The sequence below is a fragment of the Oratosquilla oratoria genome, chromosome 8 (genome assembly GCF_046742065.1).
Source record: "Oratosquilla oratoria isolate Oo_2021 chromosome 8, ASM4674206v1, whole genome shotgun sequence".
Classification (NCBI taxonomy): domain Eukaryota; kingdom Metazoa; phylum Arthropoda; class Malacostraca; order Stomatopoda; family Squillidae; genus Oratosquilla; species Oratosquilla oratoria.
This window is the reverse complement of record NC_134784.1, coordinates 3,053,681-3,071,908: the sequence shown is the minus strand read 5'-3', so window position 1 is coordinate 3,071,908 and position 18,228 is coordinate 3,053,681. Positions and strand designations below refer to the sequence as shown.

At 37.7% G+C, this 18,228-nt stretch overlaps 1 pseudogene; it reads right to left on the bottom strand.

The window, feature by feature from the left end:
• Positions 1-8,515: 8,515 nt before the first annotated feature.
• LOC143027527 (acidic fibroblast growth factor intracellular-binding protein-like) overlaps positions 8,516-18,228 on the bottom strand; it is an 18,265-nt pseudogene continuing 8,552 nt past the window's right edge.

Genomic DNA, 18,228 nt, shown 5'->3' with positions numbered 1-18,228 from the left:
GCACATATAGATTTCGGATTGAAGTACGAAAATATTTCATGAGACAAGAATCCGATTTTCTTTTGGTTTTCTTAACACTCTAGGAAAGAAAAAGAATCAACACTTAACACTCGTCAGCTGTATTGATATGGTGGATGGGTAGAATATAATTGAAAGGAATGCAATATTCCATCGTATTATAGCTTATTTTACTGTTTTCCCCTAAGGGACAGAATATCAATAGTTTCCAATTTGCCTGTCGTTTGTTACATAAATTTGATCAATTAAGGATCGATAGTAGATGTTTCACTCACTCGCGCTCACTCTTTCACTCACTCACTCACTCTCTCATTCACTCTCACACACACACACACATACACACACACACACACACACACACACACACACACACACACACACACACACACACACACACACACACACACACACACACACACACACACACACACACACACACACACGCGCGCGCACTCACACACACACACACACACACACACACACACACACACACACACACACACACACACACACACACACACACACACACACATATACACACACACACACATATACACACACACACGCACGTACGTACACACACACACACACACACACACACACACACACACACACACACACACACACACACACACACACACACACACACACACACACACACACACACACACACACACACACACACGTACGTACGTTTCTTTCCAGCAACCGTGACTACATAGAACACAAGAGAACTTGTGGTTCTCACAGGTATCGGACAGTTCACAAACTTTCATGTGATATACGAAGTACAATCTACTCCTGACCAAAAATTAATGCTCATTGTTGTGTCATTACAGTAGCATTTCACTACCGTTTTAATTATTTTCTTTGAAATTTTGCTCAGGTTATGCTTGTAGTATTCCTCTTACACCATAAGTTATATAGAAACTTAGTCCATCTGTTCTGTCTAAGTTTGCGGATTAAGAAGTCCGACTCTAATTATCGCCTAATTAGATTCGTATTGCCTCTCCATTGAAGAAAAAAAATTATCTTAGGCGGTTCGAATTCGCTTTATTTTTTTCTTTTTCGGGCATTTGAAGCTTCCCTTACGTTGCCGAAGTCTCGAACTTATTGTTAAAGTTTATCAATATCAGCCAATATGATAGTGCTATTGCTTGAGCGTGTGCCCTTCCAGGTCGGGGTGGGGGGGGGGGGTGTGGGGGTCATCAGGCCCTTTCGCAAATAACATCGAAAAAGGGCTAAAGCTGCGATGAACCCAGATTTTTAAGATGGTGATTTGTTGCTAGAAGATCATAACATCTAAATGCACTTATCTTAGAATAATTTTGCATTTGGTAAAGTTCCGTTACGCATTGATGCAAATAAATTGTATGAAATTGGGAATTGGCGGTAAGTGTATCGAAATAAACACCTGAATATGAGGACCGAGCCTTTGTCAACACGACTTTCTGCTATTACAGCTTTATCAAATACATGTATTTGATAAAGTAAGCTGAAACGAGCGTATGACTCTGTCCTCCTATGGTGTTTATTTTGATACAAATAAATTGACTAGGCAAAAAAAAAAAAAAAAGAATAAATAAAATAAATAGAGAGAGAGAGAGAGAGAGAGAGAGAGAGAGAGAGAGAGAGAGAGAGAGAGAGAGAGAGAGAGAGAGAGAGAGAGAGAGAGAGAGAGAGAGAGAGAGAGAGAGAGAGAGAGAGAGACTGAAACAGGACAGTCAATGAAAATTGATAATTAGAAAATTGGTTGACGATCAAATGTTTCGAAAAAAGAAATCTGGCGTCACGTGTTGAAGATTGATTGACATGGTTAAATCGATAAACAACCTGACTCTCAGAGGAACTGATGAACGACTATGGAGGACTACGTTGTACATAATTGCCCGCACCAACATTATAGCATACTCTATAAAGGATTTGTGGGAAAATCCCGTTCCACTCATGGCATTACTTAGGGAGAAGGTACTGCTCACCTAGATAGTCTAGGGAAGGACAACAACAATAAGGACGTATCATTATGTTTGTTTCAGTTCGTCTCAGAATATGAATGAGTGCTTAACAAAATGTTCTATAGCTGAGAGGGGCGACATGCTATATCTCAGTAAAAAAAAATCTAGAACAAAGTGATCAGCCTGCTTGCAGGTGCCAATATTTCAAAAAGAAAAAGAAAAGGAAAAATTGCATTGGTTAAATAGTGCAAGTACTCGGTAATTCTGGACTGTGCACTAGATATTTTATATGGAGAGCAGGTGCTCTGTGCTCCGTGGGAGAGGCAAGTTATAATTTGTATTTGTGTTTGTTTTGATTTATACCACAAAATCAACATGACTGAAAGATTGACATAATCGACCACATTCACCATTGACATTATGCAAAGTGAATTCGAGTCGGCAGATAACTTCTTCAGTGATTACCGCGAGCACGGATACACATCAATCTGCGTAGACGAATGTCGAGCCGGTATTCCCGATGCTCGTGCTGGCGGGCGGAAGGGCTCTAAGGACTCTAAGTCGGCACATCAACCCGCTGCACATGGTGAGGGCAATTTTCGAGCGGGTTTCTTTTACCATTCTCTCAATATCGTGCTCAATATCGTGCGAGCATCGATAAGCTATTTAGTATATCTGAGTTACTGTACAAGACCCAGCCTATCGGTCGAGTGGCTTCCGCTCACGCTGCGCAGATTTCGCATTCAAAATAGGCGACAGTAACCGCATGGAGCTGGAACAAGAAATCATGCAAATCAACAATGTTTGCAATACAAATGAGCAATTGGCCGCTGCACGTGCAAAGGATGTGCTGGAATATATCGGCAAATTGCAAATGCAAGAGATCTATCCAAAGCTCTGCATTGCACCGCGAATCCCAATATCAGTCGTAAATACAGAACAAAGCTTCTGCAGATTGGAGATAATCAAGAACTGTCTTTGTTCTTCCATGTTCGACAGCCGCTTATCAGTAGTCGCTCTCGGTCCAGTCAAGCATAAAGCTGCCAAAGCACTGGTGTGTCTTCATCGATCGCATATTTTATCCAAACGGAGAAGAGACGAGTTTTGGGAGAATAGACGTGGTTTCACATGATTGTGACGTTGTTATTTGCTGACCTTGCGAACTAATAAAAGGGGCGCTTGATTGGTTATACTACAAAAATTATATGTAGAGGTACGTTATCCGTCACTAATATTTTATTGTCGCTTACATTACACATAAGTTGTACATAAATATATTTTGTTCCTGGTAAGAGGATAAAAGCCATACACTTTTTAATATTTAGATTTGTATCTCGTGTGTGTATGTTTTAGATATACGGGTGTCAGACTTGAAAACTGACGAAGGTGATGGAGACAAAACTAAGGATTGCACAGAGGAGAATGGAGGGATCAATGATGGGAATAATGCTGAGAGACCTAAAGAGAGCAAGTTGGGTGAGAAAGCAAACTATAATGAAAGATATTGTGGAGGCGGTGAAAGAGAGGAAGTGGAATTGGACAGATAAGTTAGTGCGAACGACTGACGAGCGATGTAGCGTGTTACTGAGTGGGCGCCGCGAGATGAGAAGCGTGGAAGAGGGAGACCAGACAGGGTAGAGAGAGGAGATAGAGAAGTTTGCAGGAGTGATAAGGCAGATGTTGGCGCGGTCGTGTGAATCTTGGAAAGCTATGAAGAAGGCCTTTGTTCAGCAGTGGGCTCAGGATGGCTAATTTGATATATATATATATATATATATATATATATATATATATATAAAATATATATACATATATATATACATATATATATACATATGTATATACATGTATATATATATATATATATATATATGTGTGTGTGTGTGTGTGTGTACATATTACTATATTTGGGGAGCAGATATTCTTTTAGGCATATGTCATTGAAATTTGCAGCAGCTTCTACGTTCACGATTTTTTTTTTTTTTTTTTTGCTGACATTCTCGACTTTTCTTATGCTGGCGCGCTGTGTCGTGCTGAGTTCTCTAATTACCTGGCCAAACAACATTTGAGGTTTAGGTAGACAGGAATTATCTTCTTGATTTAATCCAGAGCTTTAACCTAACAGTTAGGCATCTTCAGTGCTAATGAATACATAATATAATAATAATTAACTACAGTGAAGTGAGAGGGTGTGGGAGGAAGAAAGGGGTGGGGGGATAGGTGAAGGTAAAGTTTAGAAAGTGAAGGAAGTAGGAGTGTGTTAGTGTGGGGCGGACCCACTTGCATGGTATTTTTTGTGTTAGTTGTGGTCATCCTATTTACTCTAAATCATTGTTCCCTAGCTAGCTAATCATATATATATATATATATATATATATATATATACATATATATATATATATATATGTAGAGAGATATACATATATATGTATATATATGTATATATATATATATATATATATATATATATATGTATATATATACACATATATGGACAGTATATATATATGTAGATATATATATATATATATGTATGTATATATAATGAGTACAATGTGCGAGGGTCGAGTGTTTATACACAATACGCGGATCACAAACGCTTCAATGCTGACCTGGTCAACCAATCAGGAGGCAGGACGCGTAGCGCTACCTACTAGCCAATCGGCCGTGAACCTATAACGGAGCTCAACTTCTTTGGATGTGGGGATAGTAAATGGGTCCGGAGTCTGTCTGTTCATGGTAGGGTTTTTATCTTTTATGTATAAGGCTTCCAGGATATGAAGGCGTGTGTGGTTGGTTTCTGTCTGTAGGATAGTAATGCCCTCCTCCAAGTTCTTCCTTGTCAGTGGGGTCTGATGTACGTCTTCGTGGTGTCGTTTGATAGCTCCGTTGGAGAGGTGAAGTGTAAGGCGCCTCGTGAGCTTCGTCGTAGTCATCCCTATGTACGTTTCATTGAGGGCTTCACAGTTCCCTTTCCTGCAGGTGTATTCATACACGAGATGGCTACGTTGAAGTTCCGGGGTCCTCTGGCAGGGGTTGTTCTTTATAAGGAGTTGGGATGTCTTCATATTTTTGAGGAAAATGACCAGATCTATTTTGTCTAATGGTAGATTGACGCACTTGACATATTCTGTTCATTCTAACACAAGATGATATCACTCAACTGACGAGGCTCAGGTGGGGTTAAGTTAGCTAGTTAACCTTTTGTTGCGTTTTACACTTTGACATGTTTAATCTAGCTGCTGCCAGGCGTCTTTGTTTATTTGAGGGTTAACCTCCCGCCACCCCCGGCAACGAAAAGGCTAAAACTACCTCTGGTATATCCTGCTTTACACTTTCAATGCAATTTTCGACTTTATATGCTTACTCTAGTTGCCACCAGGCATTGCTATTTGCTGAGAAAACAACCTTACGCAGTGGAAAGGTCAAAACGAAAATCTTGACGCTCGTTGTCACTCTTTAGCAAATTTCATGATGGAAGACGGCTCTGAACCATAGCGTCCCAGACTCGACTCGCAGACCTTTCAACAGCTTTTGTGCCGAGTGACCCTTTTCTTCTTATTCTGAGAGCCGCCAGGCGATCTTTTCTTGTCCCTATGGCGCACACTATTTTGTGAAGAGTTTACTATTTAGTGGCAAATGGCATTTTTTCTTTCATCCTGGATGTCGTCAGGATATTTAATTGATCTCCGGGTCGAGAGGGTTTTTACCAATACGAAATTTGATAAATTTTCTTGAATTAAAAAGTTATTTTTCTTCTTATTCATATTTTTCGTACTCACATTTTTCATACCTGAAATAATGGTGATTTTTTTGTAAAGTTAGATGACAAAAATCGAAGGATCTCTAACGATTATTTTTTTTTACTTCGTAAGTTTTTTTTTTTTTCCAAAACTTTGATCCACTTCTTGGGAGCTCAATTAACAGCCTTTGGCCTATGCAAATCAAATCTATTGAGCCTAGAGAAACCCCTGTACACCCTGTGCACTTTTCAAGACAAAAATTTTAACCAATACCCATTAGCTCTTTCTTCTTAAGATTTCGGCCATAAAATGTTTCACTCTGGCTGTCATTACGTCGTTTTATTCAGCTGTAAGTAACCTTCCCTTCCTCTGTCAAAGAGCGAAAGACTTGTTTTGCAAAAACAAAATTTCACTTCATTAAAGTTTGCCTAAGTGAAGAAAGTGTACTGTTGGACTGGACAAATGCACGTATAGCTCCACTAAACAAAGATATAGAGATGAGTTTGAATAGAGTAATTTTAGAGGGATCAGTCTAAATGTAGTCGGTAAATTGCATGAGGAAGCAGGTACGTATTTCAAAGATTTGTAACAAGGTGGGTATGCAATTTTTTGGCAAATGGAAAGTTATTTTTTTGGGACTTTATAGATTTAAAGAAAGTGCATGATAGGACTGACGGAAAGGCATTATGCAATGTGTTACGGAAGTTTGTTGAAAGGTGATGTTAATTTTTTTCCTGATTAGTGGAGCTTGTGTGAGAATCGGAAATGGAAAGAGAAAGTGACTTGAATTGATGACAGGGATGCGCCTGGATTGTGTAAAGTCGCTCTGGTTGTTCAACGTGTATATAGATGGGGCGGTGAGGGGGTAAATGAGAGCGTGCTAGACAGGAGGTTAGATTTTGTGAGTGAGAGTGGAAGTAACTGGGAGGTATCCCTTCATCCCTTTACAATCTCCTTCTTTATACCTTTACCTTCTACACTCTCTCTTCACTGTTCAACAGACTTCCACTTACGAAAAGCACACTCCTTACCTTATACATCCACCTCGTTGTTGGTATTCCTCTCAGGTCGTTCCATCTACTTCTGCTTGCTGCACTGTTTAGGTCGTCTTTCCTCATTTATTCTTTCCATATGCACAAACTACTTCAAAAATCCCTGTTTTGCTCTTTTTGGTATCCACTCTTACAATTGTCCTCTACCTCATTTCCAAATTTTTCACAATATCCAAGACACATTTTTCAAACAACTTCAGCCGCTCTTTCTTACAACCTTCTTATTGAATTCATCTCCATGGACTTTTCCTAAGCACTTGTCAATCCATTCGGACACTCGCTTCCCTCCATTGGTCAATGATTTCCATCCACATTTACTCTTCCATTCGTTGGTAGATGTGGCCCTAAATGCTTTCAACTTTCCATTTATTGAAACTTCTGATCCTTCACACTCAATCTAACATGCCCCCATCGTCATCATCATTTGCATATCTCAGTACTCTATTTTATGTATAAAATGGCAGTTGTTAGTGCGATCTTTAGATTGTTACACCTTTTTCAAGTATATGATCGTAATGCACATAACTGAGATTAAATGAGAGGAACGAGGGGAACGGTGGGAGGAAGGGAGAGAAGGTGGGAGGGAGGGGGAGGGGGGAGGTGGTCATCGAATACTAGGAAAGAAGGTAGACCAAATGTCTGGTAACAGGAAAAATTAAGGATATGATGGGACAACTGAGCTAATGTCCTTCACCCTATCAATTGTTCCATCATATTTTTAACCTTTCCTGTTACCAGATATTTGGACCACCTTCTCTTTAACCTTTCATAGTACTCAATGACCCCTCCCCCCGCTCTCCCTACCTCCCTTCCTCCATCCCTCCATCCCACCCTCTCTCCCTGCCTCCCCCCGTTCCCTCCGTTCCTCTCATTTAATCTCAGTCTGTATTACGACTATGTACTTGAAAAAGCTGTAACAAGCAAAACGTCCTACTAATAAAAGCTCCGTCCTCACATCGTGTTTATCTTGATAGACTTTATTTTTGTATGACATTGGCAGTTGCCTACAAGTCTATCAAAATAAACACCAAACACAAAATAAACACTTTTCACTTGTTACTCATAGTTTGATAAAGCTGAATTAAGCGAAACGTTGCACTAATAAAGGCTCTATCCTCACATGGTACGAGTACTGTACTTTTGCCCACATTAGCAAACTGTGGAGACGTACACGGAATAAAAAAAAAAAAAAAAAAAAAACAGTACTAGAAAAAGGACGTATGATATAGCCACACTCCCCCGTTTCTACAGCGCTTGCCATATCATCGCGTTTTTCGAGGATGTACAATTGAATGTATGTATATCAGCAGACATATTACTTTTATATTCTTGATATGTGTTTATAATTATGAATCCTCGTAGCAAAGTAATGTGAGGGACTCACACCAGTAGGATCTTAAGCCTCGTTCACACGAGACTAGTATAGTAGCCTCTAGTGCTAGCTAATTAAGTCAACTGGCAAGTAAGAACATAAGAATGAAGTATATTGCAAGAGACCATAAGGCCTACACTAGGCAGTTCAATGTCTATTACCACCTGTCAACCCCATCCATAAAGTCATTCCATTCATTGTTCACTCTATTAGTAAACCACTTCTTGCCTATTTTCATCTGAAATCTAAATTTGTCCAATCTAAATCCAGTGTTGACACTAGTGTAGTTGGGAGGCAACTTTAATAACTTTCCGTTGACATTGGGCAAGTAGAGGGGTAGTTTACAAGTCGCCTTTAGCACTAGCGTCTACTAAACTAGCCCCGCGTCAACGAGGCTTTAGGCGCGGATGGATCCTTCGCCTTGACCCTATTTACGAGGGTAACTAGGCCAATTGGGGGATATGGCTTTGGAAATGATGGCACGAGGTCTGCCGAAAGATGCGGACGGAGTGTTCACCTTTAAAACAATGGGTCGGTACGTCTCACGCTTTGCTGTACAAGTGTAGTAAACCTTTTGATACTAAATTTAATTGTATCTCTTGCACATATAACATTTTCCTCTTGTCTACCTCGCATAATACGTAATGCCTGACGACATACTTCTGCTCCGGTAGTTCTATAAATTTGGCCAGGTAGCAATGTATATTATTTATTTATATTCTTTATATTTGTAATCTTTCTCGATAATTTACTTCGGATCGCTCTGTAAACCTGGTAACGTCTCAATGTCTTTCATTTCCTATAAAGGATTACAAAGGCGGAGCATGCCGACAGGAGACCTTTTGGTCCATATCTAGGTCGGATGCGAAAAAAATCAAAACAATAAAAAATTCATAAATAAAAACTATGATAATGTAAATAACAAATAAAATACATAAATAAATGCATAGGTATAGTTAAATAATAAACAAACAGGTTAATAGTAAATAATAATAAATTGACATATAACAGACAAATGATAACAAAACAAAAATAAATGATATAAGATAAATGATAATCATTACAGCATCTTGTTTAGGTGTTTATCTAAATGATTCTTAAAGCTTTGAACTGAACTACATTGCACTACCTGTGGAGGAAAATTATTCCATTCATTAACTAAACGGTTGGCGAAGTTGTTTCTACCTACTTCCAAGTTAAATCTATTTCCGGACAGTTTGAGACCATTGTTTCTTGTCTGATTCTCATTCAGTGTGAAAATTTTGTCACTTTTGATGTTGTCAGTTCCCTTTAGAATTTTAAAGACCTGTAGCAAGTCACCTCTGAGTCTACGCTTTTTTAGGGAAAACAAATTCATATGTTTTAGTCGATTTTCGTATGATTTATTTTTGATATTTGGAATCAGTTTTGTGGCTCGCCGTTGTACTTTTTCCAATCTGTTAATGTCTTTAATGAGATTCGGTGACCATACGGAAACAGCATATTCCAAATGTGGACGAACTAACGATTTATATAGCTTGTTAATTAGAGATGGACTTTTGAAGTCAAAAGATTGCGCAATCAGTCCTAGAATCTTATTTGCTTTCTCAGAGGCTGAAATACACTGCTTGGATGATTTGAGATCATTACTGATAATTACGCCGAGATCCTTTTCACTATTCACTTTTGTTAACGAATTTCCAAATAACTTGTAATCGTACTTACTGTTATTTTTATTTATATACATTACCTTGCATTTACTTGTGTTAAATTTCATTAGCCACTTTTCAGACCATTGCTGTAATTTATCTAAATCTTCTTGAATATCTAATTAATTTAAGTGATCATTTGCCATTCCGCACAGTTTTGTATCACCAGCAAATTTGGAAACAGTAGATTTTAGTCCATGGTCTATATAATTTATATATACTATGAATAGAAATGGCCCAAGAACGGAACCCTGAGGAACTCCACTTGTAAAATTTTTCCATCTAGAAGTTTTTCCATTTAAAACAACTCTCTGTTTTCGATCATTCAACCAATTACTAGTCCAACTTAATAGGCTACCACTTATTCAGTGTGAAGCTAATTTAGTGAGTAGTCTTTCGTGGGGGACGGTATCAAAAGCTTTTGCAAAGTCTAGATATATTAAATCTATATTGTTTCTTTTGTCATAACTCGAGATAACTGTGTTGTAGAATTCGAGTAAGTTAGTCATTTATTATGTGTAATCGGAAGCGTGCCGATCTCGCATTTTCATAGTTGTAAGTTCGAATAATTGCTGCACTTCTCTCCGATTCCCTGAAGTGGCTGAGAAGTGACTGACCTGCCCCAAAAGTCTAAGCTTATATGGCAAAAAAGACGGCTTCGGCCGTAGCTATGCGCCTCCTGGCGTAAGCTCCTCACTTTTTTTTTCTTTTCCTTATTATGTTTAGTAGTCTTCTTTTGATGATTATTTAGTTCAGCTTCAACCGATCTATATGCGTGGTATCATTGCAGCTTTTCCTTCTGGATTCCTTGTAATATCTGTGATATTACATTTCTTGTCAAAATCGGTCGCTATTCTCTGCTTGCAAAAATTGTGTGGATAAAAGTCATTTTGCAGCTCTTTTCTATATTCATCTCAACGGAATAAAATAGTTAAACTTTAGCTAGAACAATAGCTGTAGGGTTAGTCACCGGTTTGAAGTGGCTTCTTGCTACGGTAGATAATTTATTTTTGATACTTCTGTAATCGCCATGCCAAAATACCCGTAGAATAAAAACGTTTTAGTGTTAGTGACAGCTACTTTCTGAGATTTATATCAGTCAATTTGTCTATCTATCCATCTATCTATGGGGTATTGTCCTGGTAGAACCAACACTGACCACTCCTCCACTGCTGAGGCCTCTTCTTCCTCATCTTCTCCCTGAACCTTTTCAGAACAGTAAGGTAATACTCCTTATTGAAGGTTTGACTCTGAGGAACCCATTCAACGTGAATGAGCCTCTGGGAGTCAAAGAAAGGAATGACCATGGCCTTCTCTTGCGACCTGCTCATCTTTGCCTTTTTGGGTCTGGGGGAGGTCGTGTGCTTCCACTAAGCACTCTGACGTTTGCTCTCAGGGTTGTAGGTGAACCCCCAACTCTCGTCGCAAGTCACTACCTTATTCAGGAAACCTGAATCAGCCTGTATCATTTCGAGAATGTCAGTGCAACATTCCACACGAAAGTGCCTCTGGTCGTCGGAGAGGATCTTTGGCACGAACTTGGCACAGACTTTGTGGAGCATCAGATCTTCGGACAGAACTGTCTCTACTGTGCCAATACTAATACCAACAGCTTCAGATATCATCCTCACAGATATTCGACGGTCTTGCATCACTAAACTTTGCACTTCCTCAATGTTTTCCTCCTTGTGTGTACTTTTTGGTGCTCCAGATCTGGGTTCATCCTCAACATGTTCATTTCCTTCATGAAATCTGTTAAACCACCGATAGAAACTTGCTTGGCTCATCTGTTCATCCCCATAGGCCTCCTTTAACATTCCATAAGCTTCTTGTTTGGTTTTCTTAAGTTTAACACAATATTTGATGGCGTAACGTTGGTTCATGTTTCCCTGCATCTTGACAAGTGTTCACAGATCGGCAAACCGAATCAGGCTGGTTCCACCACGTTCATCGCTGCACTCAGACCTACAAATATTTTCTCATTACTTATTACACACACCTCGTGTATATATACATATATATATATATATTATATATATATATATGGATATGTATATGTATACACACACACACACACACACACACACACACACACACACACACACACACACACACATATGTATATATACATATGTATATATATATATACAGTATATATATATATATATATATATATATATATATATATATATATATATATATATAAATATATATATGAATATATATATATACATATATATATATATATATATATACATATGAGTGGTAGGGTGATGAGGTAAACGCCGAAAACAGTTGGAGTTTTATTACTGACGTTTCGTCCTAGAAAGACTTCTTCAGAGTGTATACAAAGAAATAAAATAACAGCTTAAATACTCCCTGCTTATCCCGTTCCTCCCCGATCACCGTTGCTCCTCCCACACCTCCGCTCGGCCTCACGAAGAACCAAGTGGCTTGTTATCCTCGCTAACTTGACGAATTCATCGCGGTGGTTGTTACATGGATTCGTCAAGTTACCGAGGATAACAAGCCACTTGGTTCTTCGCGAGACCGAGCGGAGGTGTGGGAGGAATGACGGTGATCGGGGAGTAGCGGGATAAGCTGGGAGTATTCAAACTGTTATTTTATTTCTTTGCATAAACTTTGAAAAAGTCCTTCTAAGACGAAACGTCAGTAATAAAACTCCAACGGTTTTTGGCGTTTACCTCACTACCCTTACACTCATTCTGTCTTATGTACTTCAACATACATACATACATACATACATACATACATACATACATACATACATACATACATACATACATACATATGTGTGTATATATTATATATATATATATATATATATATACATATATATATATATATATATATATATACATACATACACACACTACATACACGCACAAACACACACACACACGCACACACACACACACACACACACACATACAGACACACACACACACACACACACACACACACACACACATACAGACACACACACACACACACACACACACACACACACACACACACACACACACACACACACACACACACACACACACACACACACACACACACACACACACACACACACACACACACACACACACACACACACACACACACACACACTCATGGTTGTTATGTATTTATGCCATGTGCTTCTGAGTCCTGCATCATTGGCCATTACATCCAATCCAATCGCTGCTTCATGGTATGCTTGTAAGAAAATTTCAAGTTCTCTCACTTTCCATCTTGCCTGTTTGCATGGGTCAACCAGCTTCTCCACAGTATCAACGAAAAAGTCCCTCAGGTCTCGAGAATTGTTGAGGGAGCAACCAATGTTGATCAAAGCTCTTGAGTATGACTTGATATTGTTCTCAGCAACTTTTCCTCTGAGCAGTCCGAGAGTTAGGCTTTTGTGTTCTTTTTCTTTATCAACCAAAACCTTTGTGTCCCGAAGGTCTGAAAGAAATTCTCGTTCAATATCAGAATCATCTCTGCTATCTTGCTTGCTGCCCACTCCACAAGTCCAGTTATTCATCATTGAGAAGGCACAGACAGAGAAGTCTTCAAATGTCAGGAAGTGAAGTTTCCGTTTGTTTGTCTCAAATTTATTATTCATTAAGAAAATGACTGCAGCATATTTCTTGGCAAGACCAAGTGGCAAAAGAAAATGGCTCTGAATATTAGTCACTGTTGATCCTGGAAGCTCATCCACATGTTTAAACACACGCTTCACATTGTCAAACTGGCGCCGGCATGAACGTAACAAAACTCCTGTCTTCTCAGATATGTCATCTATATCTTTTCTGGTTCTTCCTGAAAGCTTTTTCCCTATAATTTCTCCTATCACAACGTCATCTAATTCATAATACTTTTGGACCACCATTGTTTGCATAGCTGGGTCAAACTGGAAAGTCCATTGTTCAGCTAATTTTGTGGGTGACAGGAGCAATTTCTCTATCATGGCAAATATGCGGTAATGATCTGACACATCTGACCTTAGGAGTTCTAAAGTGCTCCCCATGTCTCAATCACTCCTTTAAGTTGTAACACAGCAACAGAATCTGTGGTTGAGTAGCCTTGAACCCTCAATTCAAAAACTTATGGTCGATATCTTCCATTTGATGGAAATTTATTATAAACCTAGCTCTACCTTTCTCAGGATCTACATTATCCTTTAATATTTCTATTTTTCCTTTTCTTCTCTCCTACTTCCCAAATGATATCACTTATAAAGGGAAGATTACATATGTTAGAACTGAGCCATGTGGTACTCCACTAGTCACTTTTCTCCAGTCTGACTTTTTGTCTCACACTACTCTATGTATGTATATATGATGTTTGTAGAACATGTCTTGGGATTGGTAGGAAACTGAGGAAAAAAGAAAATTGGAAAGGAATGATGATGCTGGTTTGAGTTTCATTAATAGGAAACATCCAGACCCACAGTAGCCACCAAAATTTTTTACACCCTCTTTTTTTTTTAAGAAATGCTGGACTGTTGTTTGCGTTGTATACCTGTATTAGCATGGATCTGTTCCTGTATCATCAATTAGTATAAAGAGGAAAAAGGGAGTATTTTTCAATTGTCAATGTACATGTTAAAAAGTGGATATAAAATAATCAGAAAGGTGTTAGGGCCAGTTCAGAGAACTAATGTGAGTCTCCCAGGGTTGCACCTTTACATTTGGTAAAAATATTGTTAGGTTTTGAAAATGGGTGTCAGGAAAATGATTCTAGTCTGGTTGTTACTCCTTGCCCAGGACCACTTCTTGCAGGTATTCATCACAGATCTTATTTGGGAAGAATGGGTAACAGTTTGCTATGTAACTGCAAAATAAGGATAATGAAAAAAAAGGTAGATTAGTTATTCAGACTGTATTTGTATTGTGCTAAATTCAATATAGCGGATTGATTTTGATCCATTTATATATGAAATGTACCTGGGTTTGAATCTAATGCTGCCTGGCATGCGAGTGACAGAAATGGTTGCAGCTAAGTGCCTCCTGGGATAATCCTCTCCCCTTTTTTTAATTTATGGTTTTGGAATACTTATTCTGTCAATACTTGTTGTGTATTTATAGTTTTTATGGTTGTTACTGACTCATATTTATTGTGTTTACTCATGAAACTTAAAGCCTTGTATCTTTATGTTGATAAGAATTAACAGTATAATCCATTTATTTCACCTTTAAACATGAAGGCACACATAGTGTTGTCAAATCATCCACATAGAAATTTTGCCAACTGTACAGAGATGTGAACTTGATATAGTAGCATACTAGTTACTGGTGGGCATGAAGTAAATGTATACAGTGTTTATTTTTTTTTCTAAGTCTTAATATGCTACCAGAGTATGGCTGTATCAGGTTTATATTTCCACAGCTGTTTTTAACTTAATTTGGTTTGGATTCTTAGTTTGCTTCCTTGAAATGGAATTTGTTATAGTTAAATTCAAATTATAAACGCAGCTAAATTTCTAGTTGCATATTGTCCCTCCAGAAGAACAAATAAAAATTGTTAAATATGAAAAAAATGGGCTCGGCAGCTACCCTTGGTCGTCCCGAACAATGATATCTACTACCCTCTTACAGGGCTAGTATATACTTGGAAATCATCATATATAAGAGGCTAATCTACCCTTGCATAAACTGGTAAAATATTATCAGTAAAACATTTCAAACATATACATATCAAAGAAATAAGCAACCCTCCAAAACGCACAATAACAATTCAAGCAAGATAATGGTGAATAATATACATGTCAAAATAATAAAGCATATCCCAAAATAATTTGCAACATAAAATAATTTGCAAAACTCGTTACTTTGACTAAGAACATTAAATTTTAATGGAAAATTGTTTCATCATCTTTTCAAAGATGTTAACAATATGCAATATGAGTTAGAAAAGCATTGTAAAGTGTCTCTTCTTACATTTACATTATTTTTGTTAACACAATTCATTTTTTTCAAAGAAACACTCTTAATGCTTCACAAAATACTATTGTCTATACTTATATGAATTGTCCTTAAGTATTGGCAAGATTCCAAGTCTGAGCACAGCAGATCCAAGTCTTCATGTCCCAGCTTGACACCAAGTTCCAGTAGTTTAGGTCTCCCATCCTAAGTATATACAATTCGTCAAATTAATACTATCTGTAAAATACATCAAGATTAATATTCAATTCACATAGAATATTATCAAAATATTCCCTATACTCTTCTGGTTCATTAAAATTGATACATAGGGCATCACAACAGTCAGCTTCAAGGAACTGCAACCTAACTTTCTTCATATCATCTATATGGTCTATAAATTCTTCCCTATTTTCTAAATGGAATAGTTTAAATTTATTTCCACCTGCAGAATCAATTACCCTATATGGACCTGAGTACCTTGGTGAAAGTTTATTATAGGGTGAATGTAGTTTGACCATGACTAAATCTCCTATTTCTAATTCTAGTTTATGTGCTATTTTGTGTTGTTGCTTTTTCATCTCTTGTGAATACTCCTGCATATGTTCCCTAACTCTTTGGTGAATACTTTGAAAAGTATTTATCCTATTTGAGATATAATCATCTATATTATACACAGGTTTCTGCTCTGCAATCAAGATTTCATATGGAAGAGTTTTGTCTTCTCCAAAAATAATAAAATGAGTGGTTTCACCTGTTGCTATATTAATTTGGTTGTTCAGAGTACATTTAGTACAAGGAATCTAAGTATCCCAAGCTATAATATGAGGACTTATCATACTTCTAAGACATGTAATAATTTTCTTATTTAACTTCTCTACAACTCCATTACTTTGTGGATGATTCAATAGAATGTTTACTTTTTATCTTAAACAAACTACATAATTTTTCCAAGATTTTGTTATTAAATTCAGTTCCATTATCTGAAACTAAGATCTTAGGTTTAGTGAAATTACTGATTATCTGATCATAGATTACTGAGGCAATAGTTTCAGCTTTGTTATTTAGAATGGCTTGTAAAATACAAAATATTGAAAAATAATCAATGGTAACAAATATATATTTATACCCATTCTCATACGGTAACTCCAATGTATCTATGTGAACTCTTTCCCAAGGTTTCTGTGGAATGGGATAGGTAAATATAGGAGCCGGTTTTGGTGTATTTCCTTTCACCTTAACACATTTCAAACATTTTTCTATATAATCATATATCTCTTTCTTCATACCTGGCCAAAAGTATTTAAGTTGTGCTTGTCTATAAGTTTTACCCTTCCCTGAATGTGAGCTACAATCACTATCATGAAGTAACTTCAATATCTCTTTTATAAGAGTTTGTGGTATTACCAACTGATTTACTGGACCTCTAGAAATATCTTTCCCACTTACAACTGTTTTATATACAAAAGTTCATTAGTCAAATTAAATTCTTCTATCTTATGCCCCTTTGGTAGTTTTGGAGGATTTCCTCTTGGGTTCATCAAATACTTGGCTAATGAGTCACATGTCTTATCATCCCTCTGTTCTCTTATTAGCATTTCCTCATCTAAGGTTACTAACTCCTCTATACTACAAGCAAAATTAATCAACCCTGTCATTGGTTGGCTAATGTTTCTAGAAAGTGCATCTACAGCAACATTCTTTCTACCTGGAATATATTCAAACAACTTCATAGCACTGAAGTACTGCAAACCATCTAGCGAGTCTGCCCCTAAGATTCTTATGCTTAAATAAGTTCTGAATAGTTGTATGATCAGTCCATACTCTGATTTGATATCTTAGTATCATATCTCTAAAACTTTCTAATGAATATATTACTGCTAATGTTTCTCTTTCTGTTATAGAGTAGTTTCTCTGTTCAGTTTGTTCCATGCCACTGAGATGATTACTCCTACGTCCTTCATTTACCCCAAAAATCTTGAATCAATCATCCATGTTGACACGTTCCTGTACTGTGGCTGTGCGTGTCAGGCGAAGAGGGGCGTGCCGTCATGAATGGTACAGCTGCACCACACAGACTGTCATGGTTGTCATGTATTCATGCCATGTGCTATTGAGTCCTGCATCATTGGCCATTACATCCAACACCACCGTTGCCACCACTCTTAGTCCCACTGCCTCTTCCTTCTGTTAAGCATGTTTCTATAGAAACTTTGGAAACTATATTAAAGTTTCTTGATGGGGTGAATTAAACTTAGATTTCTTTTCTTAACTCCTTTCTTCTTAGTAAATACACTTGGTTCAATCTACACCAAGGGACTCCCGGTTGGGATCCTTGTACATCCCACCAAGCCAAGTCTGCTCCGACGTCACAATTTAATTCATCCAATAACTTTGAACGTTACAAATAAGTGCCACCCTTTAAGGGCGTGACTTTACCTCCAAGCACCAATAATTTCTCTCCTCC